Consider the following 9,244-nt stretch of genomic DNA (forward strand, 5'->3'; position numbering starts at 1 on the left):
CCCATTTAGACATGCTGAGTTTTGTGTAACTACTATTCCAGCAGCTGCACAAATTTTAAAAAATGCAAACGCAAAAGTGAAAAAGCAGAAATTCCATTTTTGCCGAGGACTCAAGTCCTGTTCTAAACACAGTCCACTCTGAGGAAAACTCTGCAGTTAAGCCCCTGGTGAAACTGATCTTGCAGACATGCAGCCATTATGTCAGCTGATACTTATGCTGACAATTACAGGCACTGTAACCTGTCGCCTGCTGCCAACAGTTCCTGCAGCTGCGGATTAAAAAGGGCTGGATTTAGAGCTGCTGAGGGTACGAGTCTCCTCATTACTGAGGTATGCACACCACAGCGGGGAACTGACGACTGATAATGTGACCCATCCAGGGGCTTCAAAGCTGGGGCTTGTGTCACTCTAAAGGAGAACGTGTTAGTGCAAGACACTTGACTTTAGGTTATTGGGTGTGTTGGAATGAAAATGAACAAAAACGTTGTCCTAGATGTAGATTTTTGTTAAACAGACTTGAGTTTTTTGACAATCCCGACTTTATTTTATTATATTATATGCCTTTAATAACAAAACAGGGATCGAAAATAGAAGAAAAATGCAAAATAAATGTATTTAGACAGGAAAATAACTAGTTTTTTGACTCTACTAGCTGAGCTTTTCTATTTAAGATGCACACAAACACAACTAATAACCTCACTTTACAGCTGAACAACTACCTGTATATATTTGGATTTGCCTCATCATCTCATTTGCTGTACTCTCCCATTGTCACTTTTTCAGCTCTTTTCAGCTTTCTAGGGAATCCCTTTTGGTCAAACCTGTGCATTTCTCATGGATGTGAATAAAGAAAGCAAAATGAATCAAGGTCCTTTGTACCTTAAAATACAGTTTGAAATTGGTTCATTGCAAAGTCAACCCTTCCTTTTGTGTGCAGGAAATGTCAGAAAAAGTCAGCATTGAGGCAGAACATTAACAACACATCCCTCTGTAAACTGGTGCATTTAAAATGAAGGCCAGAGGAATGTCAATGTCTCGAGAAAAAAGCTCCTCAAATATTCCTCAAAACCCCTTTAAAGGGCGATGTGAGGCTGGCTGCTGTGACTGCATTCAGAGAATTGAGGTTTTATGAAATAGGTCATCCTTTTTTTACTGGCAAGAACATTTTACTTAAAATAATTAAAAAAAACTTGCCTTAGTGGAACATCTGCTAAATAAACACTAACTTACTATATATTTTTGTGACACATTTTTTTAAATTAACATAGAAATATATAATAAAGTTTTTATGTTGTACTTTCATCATCAGAGTTTATTTATGCATTGAAATAAATATTTGTATAGCAATTTTTCAAATAAAACTTTTTTCCCTTATAATTTACATGTAATTTGAATAATTTGAATAATTAGGATAGTTGGATTGTATAAGCATGTGTATAAATGTTCCTTAACCCTTTAACACTGAGATGTCACCGGTGACGCCTAAATATCACATTAGGTAGCAGACTAAAACGCTGAATTAGAAGAACCGGTTTGAACATGGATTATTCAGCATGGACAGAAAGGTGCGCAGGAAAATGATCCCCATTAAAGCGAAAAAGATTTTCTATAGGGAAATTGATGATGCTCCAAGGAAAAATAAACATTTACAGGCAGTGCTAACCAGAACAACGTTGACATATTTATAATCTTGATAAATCCTGAAATGCTCATCTGGTGTTTATATTTTTATACCAAATTTCACTGCAAGATGACCCCATTAGCCATCACCATTCTGTCTGTGACCAATTTTGAGGATAAACACCTGGGTTGCCTTGTATGTACATATTTTATTTCTTTTTTTTTTTAATAAAAAAGAATGTTTTTTTTCTTGAGTGGCTCTAGGTTGACGTCATTAAATGCGCGGCAGCTGAAAGGTAGAGTCTTAGAGATCGAGTCGTTTTACTTTCAGGTAGGGAAAGAGTTCACAAAAATAACTTTTATTTCATAAATAATTAGTTCTTTAGCGTTCCAAAGGCTACATATGATCAAATATATGGATATAGTTTACTCTGAAAGACTCAAGAAAAATATGATGTGGCCCCTTTAAAGAATTATAGATATGTATTTTTTTAAATAACAATACGAGATTATTTGAGAAATAATGCTTTGAATTATCAGAGTAGGATGACTAAACAGAAGGGTTTAATTTTAAAATTAGATTTGGTCTTAAAGGAGCAGAATTTTACTATTTATATTAGGAAAACTTACCTTCTAGTTTCACTGGCAGATTTTTTTTTACACATATAACAGAAAAACATCTTGTATTCTAAATAAATGACTTTTTGTGTGTCTTTGAGCCGCTGTCACAGATGGACAGCAGAAGAACCAGTAACAGAGAGGATTATAGAACATATTCCTTTAAAGAACTTCAACCTCAAATGTTCAGAACTCCAAAGTACTGGTGTTCATTTATGTTAGTCCGTCCTCCTTGAATGGTGCTATCATTCAGCCGCAGTGCTCTTTGTATTCACAGCCTCGCACGTTGGGATTTGTTTGCTGACATGTACAAACAAGGTGCTGCCACGGGCCACGAGAGCGCGGTGGACAGCAGCCTGCTCTCCATGCACAGCCCCACGGAGAGTGAGTGACAGAGCACAGGAACAGACATACATTGGTATCAACTGAATAATGAAGGAGTGTTAATGGCTTTCCTAATTATAACCAGGCTCTCCATTAGCAGATGCAGGCTGACAATGTGCCACAGTTAGATAAATGCCGTCTCTCTGAGCCATTTCAGAGGGCTGCTTTCAGGAAGCACAAACACGGATGTTCTGAAGATCAGGATGTTTGGCCTCGCAGACAAAGCAACCTTTCTAATGGGCTGCTGTAATTATCTGTAAATGGAAGTGATGATATTTTTACCCATGTAGAGATGTCAGGGTGAGTATTTACGCAGATATTTTATCCCAGCACAGGCTCTGTGGTTTGTTGAGCCTCTGGTGTTCTGGTCCTATCATCTAAACGGAGCTAAACCAGACCCTGCAGGCCAAGCGCAGGTCACCAGAATGCACTCTGCTTATCCCAGCCTAATGTGGGCTCGCCATGCTGCCATTGTGTCTAACTTCTGATGAAAAATGTCATCATTATTCGTTTATAATTGAAGTGCAATAGTAATGAGCAGACATTCACAGCTGAGGGTCTCATACTACACTCACACCGGGCATGTGTCGCAGGTCGTGAATGGCTTTAGCATTTGGTGTTCACACTGGACTGTTGCTACCCGATACAGCGCATGTTCCTACAGCTAAAAGAGGCTTGGTGTGAAATGTTGTAAATCTAACTCCAGGATTTTTCTTTCATTGATCCATTCAGATATAAGAAACACTCTGTGTCAGATACAAACTATAATTATTAACTTCTCCTTCATAAATATTTTCAAACTGTTGGCATTTCCGCGCTTTGAGAACGACACTACTGAGACAGAGTGCCTGACTTAACTTTCAACAAGTATTCAATGACTGCATGTTTTGTACACCCTGATAACAGACGAATGCCTGGTTTACACTGCACATGGAAGAGCCGCAAAGCGTTGTGGAAGGAAAACTTCCATTTGGCGCCCTAGTTAACCTAGTTCACCGACGCGAAGCACCGCAGTCATCCATGGTGTCCTCAGCTGATACCATTTCTCCATGCAGGCTAGTGATAGAGACAGACCTAAATTTTGATAAACACATTAAGGCAGTCAATAAATCAGCCTATTATCATCTAAAAATATCTCAAGGATCAAAGATTTGATGTCTAAGCAGGACCTGGAGAAACTTTAGTCGACTTGATTACTGTAACAGTGTTTTTACAGGACTACCAAAAAAATCCATCAGGAAACTGCAGCTTATTCAGAACTCTGCTGCTCGGGTTCTCACAAGGACCAAGAAAGTAGACCACATCAGTCCAGTTCTGAGGTCTTTACACTGGTTACCTGTCTGTCAGAGGATAGACTTTAAAGTTCTGTTACTGGTTTATAAAGCTTTGAATGGTTTAGCACCAAAATACATGACTGACCTCCTGACCCAGTATGTACCAGCCAGACCTCTGCGGTCATCAGGATCCGGTCTTTTATCAGTTCCTAGAGTCAGAACTAAACATGGAGAAGCTGCATTCAGCTTCTACGCACCACAGATCTGGAATAGACTTCCAGAAAACATTAGATCAGCTGAAACACTCAGTGTATTTAAATCCAGGTTAAAGACTCACCTGTTCTCAGTTGGATTTGATTAATATGTATACAAAAGTTTACATCCGCACTATTTATCTATGCTTGTTTTAAATTAAAATCTTTTTAATTTCTTTTAATTTTATTTTAATGATTTGAATGATGATGAATGACATTTTTACTATTTCTTTTGATTGTTTCTTTTAATGTTTTATGTAAAGCACTTTGAATTGTCTCTGTACATGACATGTGCTATACAAATAAACTTGCCTTGTCTTGCCAGGCTTGCTGTCCCCTTCAACCTGAAGGGGACAGCACACAGATGGCATTCACTGACTATATTTTCAGGAATTAAACAAGTTTATTTGTCAAAAATGTGTCAATAACCAACAGACAGCACTTTTAAAGCCCTATTTATAGAGGTCAACAGCCCAAAAAGTTGATTTAGTGTTTGGTCAGCCTTTAACAACATTGTCATTTTTGCTTTGTTGAGTTGGTCACGATGTCGTTCTACGCTACGATTCGTCTGTTGACATGACATTAGGAACCATTGATGGAGTCAGAGAGGAAGTCTCCATGTGTCTAACATCCCAGTTTCACCTAACATTGTTTTAATGCATTTCCACATTCACACATCAATATGGTATCAATACTGTATATAATGTAGATAATAATGTCTATTCTCTCAGATGGCATTACAAAGAGAAAATTATAATCATTCCAGAGATGTGAAAAGTTACCAAACTTTATTCACATTTGTTTTGGAAATTTTCCGTATGTGTTGTTGTTTACATTCTTATCCATTCTCAAGTTTAGTTTTTCTAGTAAAAAAAAAAGGGAGAATACTAATGATTTTACATACATTTGCTGAGTTTTTAAGTTGTGTTTTGCAGGAAAATGATCAAAACTCTTAAAGTGTTTTTGCTTTGATTTATATTCATTGTAGATACCATCAACTGATGCAATTTAAAGAAGGAAGCAAAAGAAATAAAAATAATTATCTTTTTAATATCTGTGTGAAAGGAAAAAAAGGATGCAGAAAACTACAATATATAAATATATTCCTATTAAAAAACTAGTGTAGGTAATAGCTGGAAAGATGTGCAAAGCCTGAGCTTTAAAAGCAAACATGTTCTATAGGATGATCCATAAGCCTTGTTCATTTAGCATCATAGGAAAATAATACTCAAAGCTTAATATTTCATCTTTAATCATTTTATGATATTATATGTGCTTCGTAAGCTAACAAATACACCCTTTGCCATTATATCACGATTAATAGAAAGATAAGAATAAATGAATATTCAGAATGTGACCCTAAAAATACAAATAAGTGCTTATATATGGAGAGAGATGCACCAAGTGTCATTCAGGTGAGAGCTCCAGGAACTCACATTTTGGTTTATATTAAATCCATCAAACATGTTTGTGGCAGTATGACAGCCTGAAGGAGCAGGAGAGAAGCCAAAGATGCAACCTGTAAACAGAAAGGCCTCCGCTGGCATTCAAAGCTGCGTCTCCTTGAGTCGGGACAGCAGCGCTGGGCACCAGAACAGCCTGCGAATTTTCTGTGAAGCTTTATTGGTCACCAACAACAAACAGGACCTGTCTTCTTTCTTTGACTCCATCGGTGACACAAAGCTGGCGTCTGCCGTGTGGCGTCTGCAGAAGTGTGTCAGCAGCTCCCGGCCCACTTTCCCTGTTTGGTTTTGTTTACTTGCCCCGAAGACGATCCATCACACGGACGGCTGCGGCTCGTTCATCATGCCAGGGTGGACACCGCTCTCAGAGGGAAGCAAAGGTGCTCACTGGTGATTCTGCTCAATCCAAAAGGTGTGTGAACTTGGATATACTTAATCTTCTGTTACTTCTGGGATCCCCACATCTGCTTCAAGTGAACACAGTCCTCAGCAATCTCTTCATTACATTTTTCATGTTTATTCGTCTATAACCTTTTTCCTTGTTTCTTCTTCTATACCAGGGCTCTGCAACCTGCAGCTCCAGATCCACATGTGGCTCTTTGATCTCTCCATAGTGGCTCTTTGGCCAAACATAAAATAAGTCATGGAGAATGCTGACCCAGTCATTAGCTCCTGCTAACCAAAACTACCTAAAGAAAACAAATAGACAAAGCCTTAAAACTAAGACTACCAACTCCAAACTAAAATAACAAAACCCAGCAGTGTAAGACTACTGAAGATAAAGAGAGGGGAAAGAAAAAAAAAACAATAAAATAGCATTTTTTGTAAATTAAGGATTACTTAATTAGCATGTATTTAATTAAGATGAGTTAAATGTATACATTGATGTCTGAGGTTCACATAGATGATAAACTATGTAGGTTTTTAAATCAAGAAAAATAGGCATAATTCATATTTATTATTAAAAGAAGAAGGTCATGAATGCAAATTCCAAATGTCTTAAAGGCTAGCGTAAGACTATGCGGCTCTTTCTAGGTTTTGATCAGTAGAAATGGAGCCCAGATGGCTCTTTTACTATTAGCTAGAACAGCTGGAACCTAAGCTTCCATTTCCAAAAGCACAAGACCATCTCCCTCTGCTTCAGTGCATTTGTCTCTAAAACATCTACCATGATCTGTTCCTCTGATGGATTGATATCTGATCCTATCCATCCTGGTCACTCCTGAGGAGAGGATCTTCATCATCGACTAACATCCAGCTCTGCCTCCTGTCTCTGCATCAGTCTCTAAACTCAATTGCAACACATTCTCACTCCCAACACGTTCGGTACCGCTACCCTACTCTAACCTGACCAGATGTGGTACCGGAATCAAACCAGTACCAGACACGAACCATGTTTACATAATTTACATAGGTTAAGGTCAGGGTCAGGGACGCATCCTGAGGACCAATGTGCATCGGTACCGTGTCCCGGTATTTACGAACAGCCAGCATATCAAAAAATGACGAGTTGGGGAATCCAAAACATCAAATAGTGGTTCTTAACCAAACGTTAATATGTGAATTCTTGGGGATGAGAATGTGTTGCAAATCCAGAGATTTGAAACCTGAGGCTCTGGAGGATTTTTTTATCCCTCTATTGTGGCTCTCTGGTTAAAGAAAAATAAAATATGTTAACTTTAAAAACTAACTGCAAAGACGTAAAAAATGTAGAGTAGAAAACTCGAACTTTATTGAACTCATTTACAAGTCGAATTGAAACCGACAGATTTTTGTGATCCACAGAAAATCAGTTGGAGCTCAACCAAAGTTCATTCTTAAGGCACATATTTCTATGTTTAAACAAATTGAATGACTTAAAGTCCACCTTGTGATTTAAATGTTACGGTCAGGTTCACTTAATTACCTCCGTAATAATTTTCATTTGTTAGATTTACACATTTCTAGCTGAGATGCACCACAAACTGTGAAACTAAATGTCTGACATAAGATGATCACAAAGAGTGTCTTTTATTTTGAAAGTTACTTCAAAATATTTTATATAATATAACTTAACTTTATTGACAAAGCTTTGGTTTACATGGATAATTTTAAACACTACAAAGAACCAGAATGTCTCTGATCTGTCATCAAAAGTTTCATTTCGTACCCCTTCAATTTTAAACAATTGCAAAAGTTTAAGATTTGAATTAACTTTGCTATTATCAGATCACTCTATATTGGTTTTAAACCTGAAAGTTCAAGAAAATGTTAGACAACTTTGTGAAAAAGTTGTCAACTAAGCAAGCTAAACTTTGACCGCAGAAGATGAAAGTAAAGATTTCACATTCCAAACACTCATAAAAAACAATTTTATCCTAAAATAGGATTTGAAGAGAACACTGCTGCTGATAAACATGTTTTTGCTATTTTGTGTCTCCAATTATTTAGAAACTGACACAGTCCAGACATAACCCAGAACAATAAACATTCCTTTTTTCACCTGCAAGTGAGAAATAATAACTTGAAAAAAATTATATAATTACAGTGTGATCCCTTTCAGTTGTCATCTAAAGGTTTGTGTCTTGACCAGTGGGAAATTTTAAAGAATAAAAATGTCAAAGTCTGTGCATTTGTGTGGATGATAATTATCTCCCTAGACAAAGATAAATAAAAGGTAAGGAGGTGAAGAGGAGTCAAACATCAAACAGAAGAGGAGACAAAAAAAAGCAAGAAAAAGGGAGAGAAGAGGAGAAATGAGGCCGGAGGAGCGGAAAGGACGGAGAGGAGAAGAGTAAGCAAAAGATTCAAAATGAATGAGAGTTGGCCATGTGTAACACTGAGACACGGGACAGTTAGGAAGGAGGGGGTGGACTTATACCACCACCCTCATTAGGGATGGGGGGCAACAGAAGATACATAACAAAGGGAACAAAGATGAGAAAGGTGGAAGACGAGCAGCTCTTACCCTGCTAACAAGTATACATTTATCTCAGCTGCATTTGACTCTCCTCTGTGTAAAGCCAGTCTTACAGCCGCTTGATCATCATGATTATTCCGTCCAAATATTCAGTCGTGTTTGTTAGGATTTGAAAGAATAAACTTTCTTCAAATGTATTGACTGTTTTCACTTTCATTTAGATTAGAGATTATTTTGTCTCGGACACATTTGGTTCGCATGAATTCAGACTCTCCAGGATTTCGCAGAAGATATTTATAAAACGGCTGATGTTGCTGCAGCTTTTGTGAAAAGTTGCGATGTTTTTTAATGTATATTTTCTATCTATCCTTCAGATAGATGAGATATAATTCAGCTCCGTGTTCACAAACATGAAACAACTAAAGCCTGCTCCTATGGTGAAACATGAAGGGGGTTCCGTTTAGGGTCGGGGGGCCTGTTTAACCCCAACCCTATCCTCCAGTCTGGGAAGTAATTTACTAAACACTGGACTGTGGTGAAGTGACTGTCTGAAGGATCTAATCTACGTCCTATCAAAATTATTGCTTTAAAAAATTAGTCCTGTAGAACCACAATTAAAAATGAATTGATTTTCATCATTCTGTCGCCCCTTTACGTTATATTAGCATTCACTCTGTTAGCATTTTGACTTTCGGGAGCAATAATACCTTTATATTGATGTTAAGCCTTTTT

The 9,244-nt window shown here is 37.5% G+C and overlaps 1 protein-coding gene across 1 annotated transcript in view; it reads right to left on the bottom strand.

Moving 5' to 3' along the window:
* kcnh2b (potassium voltage-gated channel, subfamily H (eag-related), member 2b) overlaps nucleotides 1-9,244 on the bottom strand; it is a 258,122-nt gene that overhangs the window by 198,550 nt on the left and 50,328 nt on the right. The gene's annotated exons all lie outside the window — the stretch shown is intronic.

The sequence above is a fragment of the Oryzias melastigma genome, linkage group LG20 (assembly GCF_002922805.2).
Source record: "Oryzias melastigma strain HK-1 linkage group LG20, ASM292280v2, whole genome shotgun sequence".
NCBI classification, from domain to species: domain Eukaryota; kingdom Metazoa; phylum Chordata; class Actinopteri; order Beloniformes; family Adrianichthyidae; genus Oryzias; species Oryzias melastigma.